The sequence below is a fragment of the Neofelis nebulosa genome, chromosome 1, assembly GCF_028018385.1.
Source record: "Neofelis nebulosa isolate mNeoNeb1 chromosome 1, mNeoNeb1.pri, whole genome shotgun sequence".
In the NCBI taxonomy this organism is placed as follows: domain Eukaryota; kingdom Metazoa; phylum Chordata; class Mammalia; order Carnivora; family Felidae; genus Neofelis; species Neofelis nebulosa.
Window position 1 is genome coordinate 228063845 of NC_080782.1, and position 21377 is coordinate 228085221.

At 34.2% G+C, this 21377-nt stretch overlaps 1 long non-coding RNA gene across 1 annotated transcript; it reads left to right on the forward strand.

Annotated features, from left to right (window-relative positions):
• The first annotated feature begins 5409 nt into the window (after positions 1–5409).
• LOC131486901 (uncharacterized) lies at positions 5410–16806 on the forward strand. Its single transcript, XR_009249516.1, has 2 exons — positions 5410–5529; positions 16635–16806. It is a non-coding gene; the product is annotated as an uncharacterized LOC131486901 (long non-coding RNA).
• The last annotated feature ends 4571 nt before the right edge of the window (positions 16807–21377 follow it).

The following is a 21377-nucleotide window of genomic DNA, read 5'->3' on the forward strand; positions in this document are numbered from 1 at the left end:
TAAACTATTGGGACTACATCTGTGAGGTCCCTTTTATAAGGTCGCTAACTCATTCAAGATAACAGAATCCTCATGACCTAATCACCCAAAGACCCACCTCATACCATCACCATTAGTATTTCAACATACGAAATGAGGGGAGATACAAGCATTCAAACCACAGCAATGAATTTCCCAAGATTACACAGTTGGTAATTAGCAGTACCCAGGTTTTATGAATTCAGATCCCATAATTTTCTACTTGTGCTTTTTAACCTCAGGTGGAAAAAAAAAAAAAGGAAAGGGGTGTTCAATGGTATGTCAGATGGTAAAAAATAAAAACATAGTTTAAGTGTAACATCTTTCTATAACTTTAATTTTATTCAAATATCTGGGCAAAAGGGTATGAGAAATATAATTTATAACTAGTTCTATACGGATTTACTGTACTTTAAATCCTAATGTAATATAGAATAATGCAAACATTTTTAGAATTCAAACATGAGGTCATAGTATAATGTCAGGTTCATAACTGGCCAGTTGGGCATTTACTTCCAGACCAAAAGGTAAGAAAGTTCTATCCTTTTGCCATAAGGAAGCACATAAAATGCAGTAACATTTTAAAGCTCAAACGAAAGGACAAAATTGATTGTTTATAAATAAATGAGGTTCCAGGCATAAAATCTATCACTTTTTTCTATATTTAGACACAGAAACACTATGGATCCCAAGGAATGATTATGATTATAGTAAGTAAATAAGCCCAGGACATCTTGAATAAATAGTAGAAGGATGTATGTGTACAAAATGTTCCAAGCAAACTAAGATTTCTATTGCCATTTATGTGCTATTAACCTAGATGTTCCAAAAATTCTGGTCACTAATAATTGCCCATAGAGACTTCCAAAATATTTTAGCAGCACAGTGCAAGCAAATGTTTCTTTAAGCTAATACAAAAAAATATTGATGATAAAATTTATAATCAATCTATAAGAAAGGAGGCAAGAATATACAATGTGGAAAGACATTCTTTTCAATAAATAATGTTGGGGAAATTGGATAGCTACATGCAAAAGAGTGAAACTGGACCACTTTCTTACATCATACAGAAAAATACACTCAAAATGGATTAAATACCTGAATGTGAGACCTGAAACCATAAAATTGCTTAGAAAACATAAACAGTAATATCTTGGACATCAGCCTTCATAACATATTTATGGATATGCTTCCTCAGGCAACTAAAGACAAGCAAAAATAAACTCTTGGTACTAAAAGAAAATAAATAGCTTTGGCACAGTGAAGGAAACCATCAACAGAATAAAAAGGAAACCAAGTGAATGGGAGAAAATATTTGCAAAGGATATATCTGAAGTTAATATCCAAAATAAATAAAGAACCCATACAACTCAACACCAGAAAAATAACTTGATTTAAAAATAAGCAGAAGACAAGAACAGACATTTTTCCAAAGGCATCCATATGGCAAACAGACACATAAAAGATTCTTAACATCACTAATCATCAGGAAAACACAAATCAAAACCACAGTATCACCTCACAGTAATCAGAATGCCTAGTATCAAAAAAGATAAGAAATACTATGTGTTGGCAAGGATTTGGAGAAGAAACCTTCGTGCACTATTAGTAAGAATTTAAATTGTTGCAACCACTGTGGAAAACAGTATGAAAGTTCTTCAAAAAATTAAAAATAGAAATACCATATGAGCCAGTAATTCCACTACTGAGTATTTATGCACACAAAAAAATGAAAATAGTAATTCAAAAAGATATATGCACCCCTATATTTACTGCAGTTTTATTTACAATAGCCAATATATAAAGCCAACTCAAGTGCCCATCAATCAATGAATACATAAAGAAGTGGAATATATAAATACTGGAATATTAGTCATTAAAAAGAATGGAATCTTGCCATTTGTGACAATATAGATGGACCTAGAGGTTATAGTTCTAAGTTAAATAAGTAAATAAAGACAAAGATGTGATTTCACCTACATATGGAATCTAAAAACAACAACAACACCAACCAAATAAACAAACAAAATAAACAAACTCTTAAATACAGAGAACTACTGGTGGTTGCCGGGGGGAGGTAGGTGAGGGATGGGCAAAAGAGATAAAAGGGATTAAGAGCACAAACTTTCAATTGTAAAATAAATAAGTCACAGAGGTGAAGAGTAAGCATAGGGAGGAGAGTTAATAATATTACAATAACATTAGACAGTGACAGATTGTGACTATATTTGTTGTGGTGAGCATTCAGCCATGTATGGTATAGTCAAATCAATATGTTGTAAACCTGAAACTAAGGTAACATTTATGTCATTTATACTTCAATTTAAAAAAAGAAAGTCAAACATCTTAAAATGGGGAGATTAGACTAAATTATCTGGGTGGCCCAATGTACCATGGTCTTTATAAGAGGAGGCAGGGGAGTAAGTGCCAGAGAGGCATACGTGATGACAGAAGTAGAGGTCAGAGTTATGCAGGCCACAAGCCAAGAAATGCCAAGTGGCCCATGGAAGCTGAAAATGGCAAGGAAAAAGATTCTCCCCTAGAATTTCTATAAGGAACACAGAGGTACCAATCAATTTTAGATACTGGACTCCAGAACTATAAGATAATAAATTTGTAGTTTTAAATCACTATGTTTGTAGTAATTTGTTACAGTAACAATGGGACACTAATACAGGGGAGCTGTGTTTACTTATTGGGACATTTTGGAAAAATAAAAGTATTAAAATATTGAGTGAGGCAGGAATATTTTCCAGGGTGAAGGGTTCCTAAAAGCCAAATATCCAATTGCTTAGTATCTGGTCTGCATCATCTAGTTCACTTTCTGCTAGGCGATCATTTCCCAGTAAACATTCAAAAATCTATTTTATTTCTAAAGGACATAGGAAATTTTAAGTCAGAAAATAAAAATTTTAAGCATACTTTAAAAATAGCACCTAAAATATCAAATGCCCAGGAACAAATCCAGTAAAACAAGACTCTGCATATGAAACTTAAAAACAATTTTGAAAGAAATTAAAGATGATCTACATAAGTAGAAACATCATAACTGTAGATTAGAATGCTAGTATTACAATGATATAATTGATTCCCAAATTAGTAAAATGCAATCCAAATAAAAATACCAAGGATATTTACAAGATGATTTTAAAATGCAAAGGGCCAAAAATAGCTCAGACAACCTTACAGTAGAAGAAAAGGGTAAGAGGACTACTCTACTGAAAATCAAGACTTACAAGAAGAACAATGGAATAAACAGAGGCCCAGACACATACCCATACATATATGGCCTTGTTATTTACTACAATGGTTATTTTGCAGAGACCATCTAAATAAAAGGTGCTAGGACAAACTGTTATTCACATGGAAAAAAAATTTATTTGACTCCTGCCTCATGGGAGACACATAAGTCAGGGAAGATAGGTTTATGCTAAAGTCACAATCAACAGACCTTTTAGAAAATAATTCTAAATAATATCGTCATGACCTTGTACAGAGAAAATATCCCATTCATAAAAACTATTCACTGTAAAATAAGCAATAAACTGGACTATATTACAATTAACAATTGATGTTCATCAAATGACACCACTAAGAAAGTGAAAAGACAAATCAGAATGGGACTATTTGCAACATATTTTACCAGCAAAAGGTTTATTCAGAACATATAAAAAGTTCCTCCAAATCAAAATGTAAAGGAGAAACAGTCCAATTAAAAAGCGGACAAAGTCTTAAGCAGGCACTTCACAAAAGAGGAAATTCAAGACAACATACAGGAAAAGGCATTCAACTTTATTGGAAATCCAAACTAAGCAATTATTATACCCACTAGACGAGAACATTTAAAAGACTCACAATAGCAAATGTTAGCAAAGATCTACAGTAACAAGAGGCTATATACAATGCTGGTGGAAGCATAAATTGACACAACAATTTTGTAAAATAATTTGTCACTGGAGATAAACATATTCTATGACCCAATAATTCCACTCCTAGATATATGTAGCCCATATTTTACAATACTCAAAACTACAAAACAACCTAAATGTTAATAGAGCGGATAAAAATTGAAATATTCTACTGCAATGAAATAATATGTTTCAGTAAAAATTGACAAAGAGCAATTACACAAACAACATATATCAGTCTCACCATGTTGGACAAAAGAAGCGAGACACAAAAGAATGCATATCATAATTTCCATTTACAAAAAATTCAAAAACAGGCAAGACTAGACTTAGTGTTTATGAATACACTGTAGGTGCCAAAATCATGAAGCAAAGTGGATAGATGACTATCATTATCAATATAATAGTTATTTGGGGGAGTAAGAAAGAAAAGAATGAAAGGTAAAGTAATGACAATGGTCTATCTTGATCCTGCTGATTGGTACATAAATGTTTGCTTTACCTGTAAACTTATATGCACTTTTCCATTTGTGTGGGATTTGTATAAACATGCTACAGAAAGGGAAAGTAATTACAGTTTACTTTATGGCTCAAATCTGAATAGCATACATAGATTATAATATATATAGTATAATGTAATTAATATAATGAATATAATTTTATTTTATTAACATATTGATCTGACCAAAGTACAATGTAACTCTATTAACAGGATGGGGGTAGAGGGAGAGTTGGAAATACATGTTCATATGCTAGGGAAAAGAGGAGTAAAGAAAAGTAAACCCTCATCTTCTCCAGTGGGAAATCAACAGATAATGCCTACAATTAAAGAAACAAGAAGTAGCAATACAAACATGTTATTTAGAGATATGGAGGTAAATACTAAAGAATATTTTAGAAGAATTAAAAGTTACTACAATTAGAAAAGAAGAAATCAAGAGCCAGAAACAACTAAATATCCTTTAAAATGCTGTAGATCTCATTGATTCCTTAAACTATCCCCATATGTATATTAGGTAGGAAAGGCTAGATTATAATGTGATAACAAATGATCCCCAATCTTGGACATGTAGCAAAAGCAACAAATAAACATTTTATTGGTGTTAAACCATTGAAATTTAGGCTTATTAACTTATACAAATATCTCTAAATTTAATTAGATTACATTTTCCAAAATGCCCACAACAAGGTCTCTCATCCCACAAGTTCTTCACTTAATGTGATATTAGCCTTGCTTCTTCTACTGGAGAGGTGGGTCCATGTTTCCTACCCCTGATTATGGGCGAGACTGTAACTAGGGAAATGATACTATGTCACTTCCAAGATCATAAAAGGGAATACAACTTCCACCTCATGGGATTCTTGTTCTTAGAGTTCAGTTATCACATCATGAGGAAGGGAAGAGGCTGCCTGTAAAGACTACTGCCAAGTGTCCCGGATGACAATCCCAGACACCATCAACACCATCATATGTCTTTACAGACATATGAATGAGTGAGCCTTAATATGATTCTAGCCCCAGTCATAATCTGACTAAAACTGCATGAGATACCTGAGCAAGAATTACCTAGGAAAGCCCAGTCAACACCAAGAAAAATGAAAGGTGAGAACAAATTAACTATTGTTGCTTAAGCCACTAGTTTTGGGGAAATTTGTTAAACAGCAAGAGATAATCAGAACAACTGACTTCTTATCCATCTTATTCTAGTCAAGGATGTGTGTTAATAGATAATATCTATAATTCTGTTCTAAACATAAATTCTTCCATTTGGTACCCTTCTTTGTTTGTCACCCCCATGATTCCCTCTCTCTACTTTCCTCTCTGAATATTTGCAGATAATCTAGATCTACTGGCTTGCTCCAAGAAAATCACTGTTTCTTTTCCCTAAGACATTTTTGTCCAATGAAAGGATTTACTAAGCGCCACCACACTGGAACTTTCCCTTGAACTTGATATGATTCTCACTGCAAGACTCAGTTTTGTTATTCAAGGTTTAAATTTTACTATTTGGGAATAAGGAGTTATTTCATCCAACTTTTCAAGTCCACGAATTTATAGATTGCCTCTACTTTCCTTAATTGCTGCCTTGAATTTGCTGATTTTTTTTTAGCCTGTCTCATGTCTTGCCAAAAGAAGACAACATCAACCAACATAAAGCACCAACATTTCACTTCTCTTCCTGATTTCCAAGAACTACAAATTCATTTAGTACAATATCTGCTTCCTCAGTGACCATAAGCTACTGTTTTGCCAAATGTGTCACCATCTTTCCAGCCTCCAATAACAGTTTCTTTGCTGCACTACAACAGACCCTGAGAGACAATGTTCTCTATTTCATGTTTCTGATACAGCCAGTATCACACTCTCAGAAACTAATTTCAGCATCAGATGGATAGGCTACATTATGTGAAGTAACAAACAGCCCCAAATCTCAATTACTTTTAACAAAGTAAAAGTTTATTTCCTACAAACATTACATACAGTATGAGTCATGAAGGGAAGTCTACTTATTACATTCTCTTAGAGATCCAGAATGATGCAGGATTCATCTAAAAATGTAGTTCTTTAATAACTATAGATCCCATGGACATCAACAAGATAATAAAGAAATGCTCTGAACAACTCTATGCTCACAATTTAATAACCTAGATGAAATGGACCAACTCCTTGAAAGACACAATGTGCCAAAACTCACACAAGAAGAAACAGACATCTGAAGGAGCTTATATAAAAAATTACATGAAGAGTCATATCTTAATGAAATTGAATCAGCAAATAATAACCTCTAAAACAGAATGCAATATGCCCATTTGGGTTTGCTGGTGAATTCTATTAAATGTTTAAGAAATAAATCATATAAATTCTCTATAATTTTTTTCAGAATATAAGCAAAGAAAATACTTTCTAATTCATTCAATGAAGGCAGCATTCCCTAATACCAAAACCAGACGAAGGTATTACAAAAAATAACACTAAAGACCAGTATCTCTCATAAACATAGATACAAAAATCCACAACAAAATCCTAGCAAGTTGAATCCAACAATGCATTAAAGAATTATACTCCACGACCCAGTGGGATTTTTCCCAGGTGTACAGGCTGATTCAACTTTCAAAAATCACTTGATGTAATCTATCACATCAACAAGAAAGGAAAGGAAAGGAAAGGAAAGGAAAGGAAAGAAAGAAAGAAAGAAAGAAAGAAAGAAAGAAAGAAAGAAAGAAAGAAAGAAAGAAAGAAAGAAAGAAAGGTCACATTATCATTTCTGTAGATGCATTAAAAAAATTACAAATCCAACATTCATTAATAAAATAAACTCTCAGCAAACTAGGAATAAAGAGAAATTTCCTCAACTTGATAAAAAATATCTGTGCAAACACCTACAGCAAACATCATACTTACTGGTGAAAAACTCCAAGCCTTCCCATTAAGATCAGAAATAAAGCAAGGATGTCCTCTCTCAGCATTCTTTTCCAGCATCATACTGGAAGTATTATCTAACACAAAAAGACAAGAAAAGGAAAATAAACATACGCAAACTTGGATGGAAAAAATAAAACTCTTTTTTTTCACAGATGACATAATAATCTATGTAGAAATTCTGAAAGAATTGACAAAAGAAAACTCCTGGAACTAATAAACACTTATAGATAGCAAGGTTGCAGGATATAAGTTTAAAACACAAAAGTCAATCTCTTTCCTATATATCAGCAATGAACAAGAGGAATTTGAAATCAAAAGCACAGTATCATCTACATTAGCACACCCAAACACAAATATCTAGGTATAAACCTAACAAAATACCTACAAAATCTACATAAGAAAAATGAAAAACTCTGATGAACAAAATCAAAGAACTGAACAAATGGGAAAATATTTCATGTTCATGGATAGGAAGACTAATATTGTCAAGATGTCAGTTATTATCAGCCTGATTAATATATTCAATGAAATCTCAGTCAAAATTCCAGCAACTTATTTTGTGGGTATCAACAAACTTATTCTAAAGTGTACATGAAGAGGCAAAAGACTCACAATAGCCAAATAATATTGAAGGAAAAGAACAAAGTTGGAGGAGTTATACTACTCAACTTTAAGAATTATTAAGTTACAGTAATCAACACAGTGTGGTATTGGTAAAATAATAAACAAATAGATCAATAGAACAGAACAGAGAGTCTAGAAATAGACCCTCATAAATTATAGTCAATTGATCTGCAACAAGGGAGAGAAAACAATACAATGGAGCCACGATAGTCTCTTCAACAAACATTTCTGGAACAATTGGACATCCACGTTGGGAAAAAAATAATAAATCTAGACACAGACCTTATATCCTTAACAAAAATTAACTCAAAATGGATCACAGACCTAAATGTGAAACACAAAACTACAAAATTCCTAGAAGAAAACATAGGAGAAAACCTAGATGACCTTGAATATGGTGATGGCATTTTTTTTTTCAACGTTTTTTATTTATTTTTGGGACAGAGAGAGACAGAGCATGAACGGGCAGGGGCAGAGAGAGAGGGAGACACAGAATCGGAAACAGGCTCCAGGCTCCGAGCCATCAGCCCAGAGCCTGACGCGGGGCTCGAACTCACGGACCGCGAGATCGTGACCTGGCTGAAGTCGGACGCTTAACCGACCGCGCCACCCAGGCGCCCCGGTGATGGCATTTTAGATACAATACCAAAGGTATGATCCATGAAAGAAACTCGATAAGCTTGACTGCCTTAAATTTAAATCTTCTGCTCTGTGAAAAAAAAAAAAAACCGACAAGAGAATGAGAAACAAGCCACAGACTGGGAGAAAATATTTGCAAAAGACATATCTGATAAAGGACTCTTACCTAAAATAAACAAAGAACACTTAAAAACTCAACAACAACAACAAAACTTGATTTAAAAATGGGCCAAGATCTTCACAGATATCTCACCAAAGATCAAGAGATGGCAAATAAGCATATGAAAAGATGCTCCACCTTACAGGTCAGGAGGGAAATGAAAATTAAAGGAACAATAAGATAAAACTACACACCTATAGAATGGCCATATCCAGAAAATCAACCCCACCAAATGTTGGTGATGATCTGAATCAACAGGGAGTCTCATTCACGGCTGGTGGGAATGCAAAATAGTACAGTATGCTGGAAGACAGTTTGACAGTTCCTTACAAATCTAAATATATTCTCACCATATGACCCAGCAATTGCACTCCTTGGTATTTATACAAAGGAGTTCAAAACTTATGTCCACACAATAACCTGCAGACAGATGCTATAGCAACTCTATCATAACTGCCAAAACTTGGAGCCAACGAAGAAGTTCTTTTAGTGAGTGAATAAACAAACTGTGTTACATCCAGACAATGAAATATTGATCAGTACTAAAAAGAACTGAAATATCAGCTCATGAAAATACACGGAAGAAACTTAAATGTATATTACCAAGTAAAAGAAACCAATCTGAAAAGGCTACATACTGTATGTCTCCAACCATATAATATTCTGGAAAAGGCAAAGCTGGCAAAACCACAAGTGGTTGCCAGCGGATGAAAAAGAGAGGGAGAGATGAATAGTGAGTGTGCAAAACACTTTTAGGGCACCAAAAATACTCTGTATGATACTATAATGATGGACACACATCATTACACATTTGTCTAAACCCATAGAATGTACAAGACCAAAAGTGAACCAAATGTAAACTACGGACCTTGGGTAATTGTGACGTATCAACGTAGGCTCATCAGTTACAACAAATGTACTATTCTGGTGGTCAATGTTGATAACGGGGGAGGCTATGCAGGTGAGGGACAGGGACTGCATGGGAAATCTCTATACCTTCACCTTCATTTTTCTGTGACCCTAAACTGCTCTAAAAAAAGATCTTTAAAAAAGCAAACCCAAATAAGTTGTTAAATTTAATCAATTCTAAAGTATTGAATTCATTTATTGCAATTCAGATCCTTTCATATGATTTTTAATTGAAATATAATTGACATATAACATTATATTAGCTAAGTCAGTCTGTGTGGGTCTTTAAAAACTGTTTCTCAGTTTCTCAGTTTGCTATACCATTGTGAGTCTCATAGAAGCAAGCCTGTTGGCTTTTAACATTAGGTGTTTTGCACTCATTTCTCAGATGCGGGTCTTAAAAGTTGGGGCATCAGTGGTAGGATTCAAACCCTTCATTCCTCATGGAGAAAACTGGATGTGAGTTTCTCCTGATTATGGGCCACTGTACCAGGGGTGGGGGTTAAAGCAAGATTGTGTCAGACTTTCCTATCCACTTTGATGTGGGTTTTTTCTCATTCACTCCATGTGTAGGAGTTGCTTGGCTAGTTTTTGGGTTTCTTTCAAAGGAAATCTGTATATGTAGTTATAGATTCATTGTGTCTATGGGAATTGAGTTCAAGATCCTCCTACATTGCCATCTTGAGTCAGAACTCCTCACATGATATTTTTAAATACCAAGTTATAAGAAACAACTTTAGAACATCTCAGCCAGTCAGTGTTCCTTATTTATTGGATGATCCAAGCATTATTTTCTGAGGGTTTTTAATTCTTGATGATTTTGCTTATTGTTATCTGTTAGCTTTTATAACTGGACGTGCAGTACACTCTAGTCACTCTAAAGATCTCCGGAGCTTCAGGCCTATTTTTAGTAGAACTCATTAGGAAAGCATCCACGTATCACATTGCTAATCAGGCCCAATTACTATAGTCAACCATAACTTCTTCATTCACATCACAAAGAGCAGAATCAATAAAGCTGTTCCTTAGAAATAACTCCCAGAATCACATATCAAAATTGGCCTCCTATGAGACTGATGCTACTTCTTGGGAAACAGAATCCTTTCTAAAACACCTTTATTGTAGGGGCGCCTGGGTGGTGCAGTCGGTTAAGCGTCCCACTTCAGCCAGGTCACGATCTCGCGGTCCGTGAGTTTGAGCCCCGCATCAGGCTCTGGGCTGATGGCTCGGAGCCTGGAGCCTGTTTCCGATTCTGTGTCTCCCTCTCTCTCTGCCCCTCCCCCGTTCATGCTCTGTCTCTCTCTGTCCCAAAAATAAATAAAAAAACGTTGATAAAACACCTTTATTGTATTTTCCTTTTCAAATTATTTCAAATCTCTGAATCATAGGCTGCTATTTCCCCACACTGATGGAATCTGAGAGAGCTTTATCTGAAATGCCAACATTAGGGTGAAACTTTAACAAGAGAACTAACTAAATTTTGAAGATAAATCAATAAAGAGAAGTGAGTATATTTGGATTTTAAAAATTAATAGCTACCAGCTAAAGCATTTATTCAGTATTCAAATATTCTATATAGAAAATAAGCAAATAAGTAATTGGAATCTGAGTAACTTAACTGAAGAATCTATTGTGTAATCACATGTGTGTTAAAGTCACATGTCTTATTAACACATTGTATACATTTGGCAAATCTCTATCTAAATCTGTTCATACCAGGCAACTAAAATTTTTTTTAAAAAATTTATTTAGTGAACCACTTCAAGACCTAATGAAATAAACTAAGCAAAATTTAAGAAAAGTTGATAAAATAAGCAATGTATTCTTATATTTTATGTCTGGAAAATTTTAAACATATACAAAATTAGTGTTTTTTAATAAAATCACATTTAAGTTTATGAATCACATGAGCTAATAGCTATTATAACTGAAATAGTACAAAGAAATGTCAGCTCTTTGAGTAACAATAATTGATTAAAAGTACATGATTTCCTTCTCTACTGAATAAGGAATAAGACACAGAAAACACAAATCAAGCAAAAAAGCATCAATTTTTCTTAAGTTAACAGAGACTTAGGGAAATTCAAACTTTTTCTCATTTTTTTCCACTCTCATATTTCCCTCCTAAAATGCAACTCTATTGCAGTTAAAGAATATTGAAAAAACCAATCCTATGATCAAATTTGGTAGATTAAGTCCGAACTTCTTAAGCTTTCTACTGGCAAAATCAAATCCTTGCTATAGACTTCTCTGGCCTTTGTCTTTTTGTTTTGTTTTGTTTAATTACATGTTTCTCCCACTACTGGCATAAAATCACTTGAGTCTTCCTCCATGTGTAATCTTAGATAGGTGGCTTAGTTCTAAAATCTTTTATTCTTTCAGAGTAAGTACAAATTTCCAAATGCTATGCAGTTTGATAAATATGGTGAAGTCAGTCAGAACTAATGTGGGTAGTCAAGTTCTACAATGAAAAGAAATAATAAGGCAACGGAGAAAGAATTTGTTCTCTCTCCCTACCTGGAAACACTAGATATTGTGGATTCTAGGGCCATACACAGCCCCTCCTTGCAAAGTGAAAATCATTTGCACCAATAAAATATTGATGATACAGAAAACAAATTTCCTTTGGCTTAAAATTCACTTGCTACTACCATTTACCTTCTGACTTCTCTATTACGAAGGAATGGAAGCAATATATGAATATATATGAATAAATGAATATGAGCACTATCCTATTCAATTATACTTTTAACAGTGATTGGTTGATTTCTATATGAAACAAATAAAAGGTTAGTAATTTTCATCAATACAATTCATTACAATTCATCTCCTCCATCTTCTCAGAGACAACCCTCTAGATGGAGTTCTGAGGTGTATCAGGACTTTCTATTCATCCAAAGCTACGTTTGTCAGTACCTGATAAAATCCACCTTCAAAAATCTTTCAGCTATTCAGAAAATTCTTTTAGTCCCAGGCTTCCTCTCCCAACTTGATATTCTCTCATCCTAGTCTGGTTTTTCAGTTTCTGTTCCCCCTTAGACTGACCATTTGGAATGATGCCTTGGTAATCCATATGGATTGGGTTTCATTCCTGCCCCAAAGATGCAGCCTCCTGAACCAATGACCTTAGTTTCAAAACTCCCCATTGCCAGCCCGAATTCAGCCCTTGTAACTCTGCCTCCCTATGCAAATATCATGCAGATTTTTTTCTTTTCTTGGGATAAAGTGCACGGTACAAGGAGGTAGGAGCAGTCTGTTTCTCTAAGTCAAAATGACTATTGATTTAATAATACTGAAAAGTAGAGAAATATGCCTTACAAAAATTCCTCAATTGTAGTAGGTATGTAATAGGTGGCTCAGTCCATTAAGCGTCCGGCTCTTGATTCAGCTTAAGTCATGATCTCCCAGCTGTGAGATTGAGCCCTGTGCTGTCAGCATGGAGTCTGCTTGGTATTCTCTCTCTCCTCTCTCTGCCTCTACCCCTCTTCACATTCACGCTCTCTCTTTCTCTCTCTCAAAAAATTAAATAAACATTTCTTTTAAAAAGAAAAGAAAAGAAAACAAAGGCAGCTTTGGAGGAAATAAAACTGTACACTTCCATTAAATCATTACTCTCTCCAGGGCAATACTATCTTGATTCCTTCATAGAAAACCCTCAAAATCAATCTCTTTAATTAAACTTTAAAAAAAAAAAAGGTGTTTTTTGGGGGGTGTCTGGGTAGCTCAGTCAGTTCATTGTCTGACTTAGGCTCAGGTCATGATCTCACATTCGTGAGTTCGAGCCCTGCATCAGGCTCTGTGCTGACAGCTCAGAGCCTGGAGCCTGCTTTGGATTCTGTGTCTCCCTCTCTCTCTCTGCCCCTGCCCCACTCATGCTCTGTCTCTGTCTCTCTCTCTGTCTCAAGAATAAATAAACATTAAAAAAAAACTTTTTAAAAATGAGTTAAAATTTAAAACTTTGGATTCCAGTTTAAGTAACATCATAAAGTTCAGAAACTGAAATAGTAACCATGTAACAACTCAAAAAATTTTTTTGAATTGTAATTCCATGATCTAAATCACACTCAAACTCCACTGGGGATTTAAATTATAGATAGATAACCAAATTGCATCCCAAACCTGCCAACTCAGAACTTCTGTGGGTCAGAATAGAAAGTATTTTTAATCAGTGGTATTAGCAGTCCCTGAGAAAACTCTCAATCCCTGCTCTAATTGTGCTCCTCTAGTTCATTTTATCTTGTGTGCCTCCTCTCAAAGTTGCCATAACAATAAGCAATCAAAATAAAATATCAATTCCAATGAAAACAAGTGGAAACTAAAGCAAAAGACCTAATATAAACCTACTGACTATTACTGACTCTGATGGATCAGAACGTTTTTGATATCCACTTCTCAGTTTACAATTTAAGTGTAGCGTAGTGTAGAACTTAAGGACATGCAATTGGGAAATATGTGGCCTGGTTCCAATCCAGGCTCAGTCACACACTACCTCCCTCAGTGACCCTGAGAAATTTTCTCCAGTCCTTCTCTTCCTCAGCTGAAAAACCCAGAAATAATATTAGTATCTCCTTCATAGAGTTGCTGTCAAAATTAAATTATTAAATATACATAAATTGCTACGGACAACCTCTTAGTGTACAGAAAGCATTCAAGAATCTGAGTTAGGGGTGCCTGGGTGGCTCAGTTGGTTAAGGGTCTGACTCTTCATTTTGGCTCAGGTCATGATCTCACAGTTCATGGGATCGACCCCCAAGTTGGGCTCTGCACGGACAGCATGGAACCTGTTTGGAATTCTCTCTCCCTCTTTCTCTGTCCCTCCCTGCTCACACTCACTCTCTCAAAATAAATAAATAAACTTTAAAAGAAGAAAGAAAGAAAGAAAGAAAGAAAGAAAGAAAGAAAGAAAGAAAGAAAGAAAGAAGGAAGGAAGGAAGGAAGGAAGGAAGGAAGGAAGGAAGGAAGGAAGGAAGGAAGGAAGGATCTGAGTTATAACTAATATTTTCATTACAGCATCGGAGTGGGTGTTAAAGAGTTAGATATCATGTTCAAGTTCAAAGAAATCAGGCTATAGAATATCATAAATTACTATTTCTTTTTGTAGATATTAAAATGTCCTACTAGTTTAAGGTTATTAGAAGCAAAAATGTTCACAAGCAAAAGCACTTAAAAATGAAGGATAGTATGTGTGTATGTATGTATACACACATATATACGTATACATACATACTTCCAAGGCTAGCAAAAAAAAAGCATACAATTTTTAAAAACTAAAAGCAACTTTAGTAGATTTATTTTCATTTATAAGTTGTTTATGTTGTTCTAGGGAGTCTGAATTTCTCAAAAGAATTCCTTGCCCAAGTAAACATGCTCTATTACACAAGAATGAAAAAACAATTTCATACTGTAAAAGATTTTCTTTCCAAAAAAGTTATCAGATGCTTAAATACATTCCCACAGGGAAGAAGAAACACCATACACGTGGTCAAGTTCTGTGTTTCTCGTTTCTGTCATCTAATCACTCTGTATTACTATCTGGCTTTACCACAGGAAAGTTTCATACATGGAATCTGCTTCAAAGCTTAGTATAATAGATTCTCTTCTTTCAGGCTTATTCTATAGGGCATAATTTTCTGGGACAAAATGTGCAAAAGTGCTTTGTGGCAACAAATAGAGAATTGGAGGAGGATACGATAAAAAGTAAACATTGTTCAAAGGAAATAATAGTGACTGGGGTGAACCCCTCTGTCAAATAAATTTAACTTTATTTAAACCCACATATCACCTACTATTTACATTTTTCAAGATCTAAAGGTGAATTTTTTAAAAAGTGAATTCATTAAGTAGAAATATTTTAAATTCATGTACACATGTCAAAAATCTCTTAAGATTTGAAGATATGTACTCTTTCCCACTCTTCCAAAAATTACAGGCTACCTGCTATTATTTTAGATTTTAGACCATTTTTTCATTTTTCTCCTCTACTCCCTTAGGAATGTATATAATTTTTATTTTTTTTACAGATTTAAAGGCAGATTAAAATGAAATTATATAGCTCTTCTAACCTGTTCTTTTTTATTATTTATTAGGTTTCAGAGATCATTTACAAGGAACTAAATATACACCTGTCCTATTAATTGCCACACATAATATTCTATCTAATGAATGGCTGTAATTTATCGAAGGATTCCTAATTTATGGGGTACAGGCAATATTTCTTCTGTTACTAATACATACCATGTAATACTGAATAATCTTTCAAAATGTTCTCCTTGGCATGGACTCATTGTTAAAATTTTTTTATCTTTATTTTAATTCCAGTATAGTTAACAGTGTTATATTAGTTTCAGGTGTACAATATAGTAATTCAACAATTCTCTGTAAGGAATGTACAGTTTTTAAATTACAGACATAGAATTGCAGAAATCTTTCAATCTTAGAACTGAAAAGTAAACAGAAAGACTAAAATGGGCTTGTTTCTCAGTTTCCAAAGAATTAATGTGTAATTTTCAATGCTGCTAATTTAAATCTACTTTAAGAGTTTCTGTCATGCCTAAGTACCTCCCTAGTTTTCTAAATATCTCCTTCCTTCTCAAAGCTAAAAGGCTGGTAGACACCTCCAAAAGTAGCTCAAGTATCTAAAAAAGGTGGATGATAAGCAGGAAATTCCACTGTAAAAGACTGAAGAGGTACCCAACAGGGCTGGATCTGAAAGGGTATTATAATACGTTAGCCATAAACTGTACTGCCTACATCAGGGAAGGAATGGGGTAGTGTGGAAGTCAGGGTGGAAAGGTGTTTAAGAAAAACTTAGGAATACATCATACTGAAGAGATAGCATTTGCACTCCTACCATGAAAAAGTCTTCATGTTCAGCCAGTGTGGATGAGAAGAGAGTGCCAGCTAAGTAAAAGGTATTATCCCTTTTCCTCTAACCTCGATTCTCTTTGTCTAGACAGTGGCTAAACCAGAACATGGAGTGGTAAGAAGAGATGCATGAAGAAACAATTACTACTAATCCTTGAGCACCAAATCTGGCTGGGCAAGAGTGGAAGTTGAGGCTGTGTGAAGAGGCAGAATCTTCTAACCGAGTATGAGATTAAAACTTTAATGTAGTCTGGACTGGATATATTCTTAGTATGTTACTTAGTATAATATGTTCTTAGTATATTATTTGAAAATAAGAAAATCCTCAGGGCTAAAAGTTAACAAAAGGTTATGGGATATTCCTGAGCTGTCATTCAGGAGTGGGAAGAGAAATGTGGCAAAGTATATATGAACCAGTGAGGGAGGAAGTAAAGGGTGGGAGACAGTCATTTCCTACTTGTACGCCACTAACTCCAGGTCATTTAATAAACAGGTTACATTTACAATAAACTTTTATCCACTAATATAAACCGTTTTCTCTATTCTCTGGAAGAGCTCAAACAAAAGATCTTTGATATTTTCATTTAGACTGTCTATTATGTTGATAATTTCTTAGACAAGTAAGGAGGTGATATAGCTTTCTCTAATCTCCCCTTTTTTAATTCAATGAAACATTAAAAGATTTCAATCAATGAAAGATTATCAGCTTTTTTGGAGGTAGGGCAGACAAAGAAAATTCCAAGTTTATTTTTTAAATGACAGGAAGCAATAATTATGAAAACTGCAAGTGTTCTTAGAGTTTGTACATTCTTTTTTGGAAAGGATATAGGCTGTGCAATGTTTTCTGTAACAATTCACTCCACAGTAAACAAATATGTCTGTATCACTTATTCAGATGAAAATTCAATTTGGCAAAAAAAAAAAGTTTTTGTTAGTAAAATCCATGGTTAGTAAGATTGTACATATTTTTTATAACCTTGAACTGAATTTTTAGTTCCTGCCTACTACAGCTAAAGTAAATATATATATATACTTCACCAACTTTAGACTATGTCTTACCATGTATTGCCAAGGGGTTAAAATCTAGTCTATATACTCAGATACGAAGACATATAATTTTCTGTATTTTAAATTACTTCATCTTGGCTCTCAAGCTGACTCCAACTTTGCCAGCTAAATGTATCCTAGTGGTTTTATTTGAAAATAATCTATTTAGAATAATTACTCATTTATGAAAGATTTGTGCTTTCCCTCTAACTCCTTCTTCCCAATATGGCCTCTAGGTACAAGAAAAACTTAAATTTCCAATCAGCTAAGGGTAGGAAGTGTCTGGTCCTCATAATTTCCTCTGCATAACACATCCCATTTGGTCAGAGCAGCAACCTTCTGTTCTCACTGTACCTTCTAAGATGTACCCTGGGCTGCCTGGTCATTGCATACCCTAAAGCAGCATGCACAGAGATGTGGTTGCTCCTACTTGGTCTATTTAAAGTTAGGCTCAGACATGCTACTGACAATAATAGAACTTGACTTTGCCTCTACTCCTGAAATGCCCCCACACACGATGACCTTATCCTAACCTCAGTCATCTTATGACCAATGATTTGCTCAGCAATTTCTTTTCCCCTCCTCAACCTCTATTGTAATAGTCAAGTTTCTTTGTCATGAGCAATAGATTCTTCCTGAATGAGTGGGGGGATGGAGGTGGATAAGAAGAGCTATAAAAAGATTTTTTGTGGCTTGAAAGAACATTGAGGAGGCACTAGAACCTGACTTGAGTATGGGCTTCTAGGAATATAATCCAAAATTATGCCATAGGAATTCCACTTTGGAGTAGAATATTGTAGGTGGCAGCAGGCCAACATTCCCACAGCAGCAGCTAGGAAAAAAAAATGGATGGATTATATTCTTAATGCATCATAGAACCATGAAAACAAAGAGGACTAAAAAGACTAAAAGTCTAGTGCTTCCTAAGTGAGCTGATGGTCTTCAGATACTTTTGTTCCTGGGAAGAAATGCTGATTTTTAAGAATGTGCTGAAGATCCAATTTGAATCAAGTAGAGGTATTGTATTGAGGAGGAAAAAAATCACTGAAGCCCTTAAAATTCATATGGACTATAATGATCCATTAGAAATTAGAATAATTCTGAAATCCTTATCTGTTTTCTCCCAAGAAATATTTTTTTTTAGTTCTGGAGTAGAATAAGAGTCTGGTGTTCTAAACTGGAAACAAAGTAAAATCCCCTATTGTCTATGTTTGTTATAATACAAAATCCAAAAAAGGAAAAAAAAAAAAGAAAGAAACACGAGGCATAAGAAACATGTAAGACACAGTCAAAAGCTCTAGTGTACACATAAATTGAACTCCAAAAGAAGAGAAATGAAAGAACTTGAGGCAGAATATCAGTATAGTATAATTAATACAATAGCCAAGATTTTTCTGAAACTAATAAAAGATAGCCACCCATAGATTCAAGAAGCTCGGTGAGCCTACAGAAAGATAAATAAAAAACAAACAAAAAACATCAATGCTCATGATAATCAAACTGCTGTAATCCCAAGACAGAAAAACAACTTGAAAGCAACCTGAGAGGAAAAAAAAAAAAAAATAATAATAATAATAATAAGCACCATCTCTGTTAGCAAGACTAACAGCTAACCTTTCAATGATGGTATAAAATCCAGAAGACAATGAGATGACATCTTTAAAACGCTGAAAGAAGAAAAAACTTCTAATCTAGAATCTATTATCCAGCAGAAATACCCTTTAAAAATGAAAGCAAACTACACATATTTTCTTCAATAAAATAACAGAATTTGTCACCAAAAGACCCAAAGTAAAAGAAATACATCTGAGAAAAAAAAAAAAAAAAAGAAATACATCTGAGATATTTCAAAGAAGAAAATTTTTCTCACCCCTGCAGTCTGGGAGGAAATCATTACATTTTTGGAATTTATGTTATGAAAGAAGGATCTGAGGTTTGTATTCCCATCAAATACTCCATAGTTTCCTTCTGGGGAAGAAAAAAAAAAGAATCATGTAAGCCAATTCTCCTTCTTTAATTACAATCATGGTTTCTACATACAAACATATTGGCTAGTCTCTACTTTTTTTTCCAATTTCATATAATGACAGCAATGAATTTTGTACTTTGTGCACTAGGCATGCAATCAATAAATACAGAAATGTGTAAGAATTTCTTGGTTTTCAGTCCAGGAGCAATGAAACAGAAATTTTTAAAAATGCTAATAACTGTTTTTAATATAGCCTTTAGAGTTTAACTTCTTTTCACTTACATGATGTTATTTAATGCTTACAAAATTCCAGATAAATAATTAGTATTCAAATTTATACACAAGAATAATGTGACTCTAATGAGTTAAGCAATATATTGAAGTATGTGTATCTTTTTTTTTTAATTTATTTATTTTTTTAATATATGAAATTTACTGTCAAATTGGTTTCCATACAACACCCAGTGCTCATCCCAAAAGGTGCCCTCCTCAATACCCATCACGCACCCTCCCCTCCCTCCCACCCCCCATCAACCCTCAGTTTGTTCTCAGTTTTTAAGAGTCTCTTATGCTTTGGCTCTCTCCCACTCTAACCTCTTTTTTTTTTCCTTCCCCTCCCCCATGGGTTCCTGTTACGATTCTGAGGATCCACATAAGAGTGAAAAGTATGTGTATCTTAATTTAGGTGGGAGAAAAGTTTGGAAGAGTCAAAATAAAGACAGCTAAGCATCAAAGAGATCAAATACGCAGATTCAGTCCAGATCTCTTATCCAAAATTATCAACTCTGTCCATTATCCACATCAAGCAAATTCAAAATGGATTAAAGACCTAAATGAGAAATATGAAACCATAAAAAAAAAACTAGAGAAGAACACAGACAGTAACCTCTTTGACATCAGCCATAGCAACTTCCTTCTAGATATGTCTTCTGAGGCAAGGGAAACAAAAGCAAAAATAAACGATTGTGACTTCATCAAAATAAAAAGCTCTGCACCACAAGGGAAGCAATTAACAAAACTAAAACACAACCTATGAAATGGGAGAAGATAAAGCAAATGATATATCTAATAAAGGGTTAGTATTCAAAATTTATAAAGAATTTATAAAACTTAACACCCAAAAAAATGAATAATTCTATTAAAAAATGGGCAGAAGACACGAATAGACATTTTGCCAAGGAAGACATACAAATGACCAACAGACACATGAAAAGATGCTCAACATCACTGATCACCAGGAAAATATAAATCAAAACTACAATATCACCTCACACGTGTCAGAATGGCTAAAATCAACAACACAAGAAACTACAGATGTTGGTGAGAATGTGAATAAAAAGGAACACTTTTGCACTGTTTGTGGGAATGCAAACTGGTACAGCCACTATAGAAAACACTAGGATGCTTCCTCAAAAAGTTAAAAATAGAAATGCCCTATGATCCAGGAATTGCACTACTAGGTATTTACTCAAAGAATACAAAAATACTAATTCAAAGAGATACATGCACCCCGATGTTTATAGCAGCATTATCTACAATAAGCCAAGTGTCCATCAACTGATGAATGAATAAAGAAGATTTGGTATACATATACAATGAAATATTATTCAGACATCAAAAAGAATGTAATCTTGCCATTTGCAATGACATGAATGGAGCTAGAGAGTAATATGCTAAGTGAAATAAGTCAGACAGAACAACAAATGTCATATAATTTCACTCACAGGTGGAATTTTAAAAATTTCAAAACTGAGCAAAGAGGAGGAAAAGAGAGATTGAGAGAGAGAGAGAGAGAGAGAGAGAGAGGCAAACCAA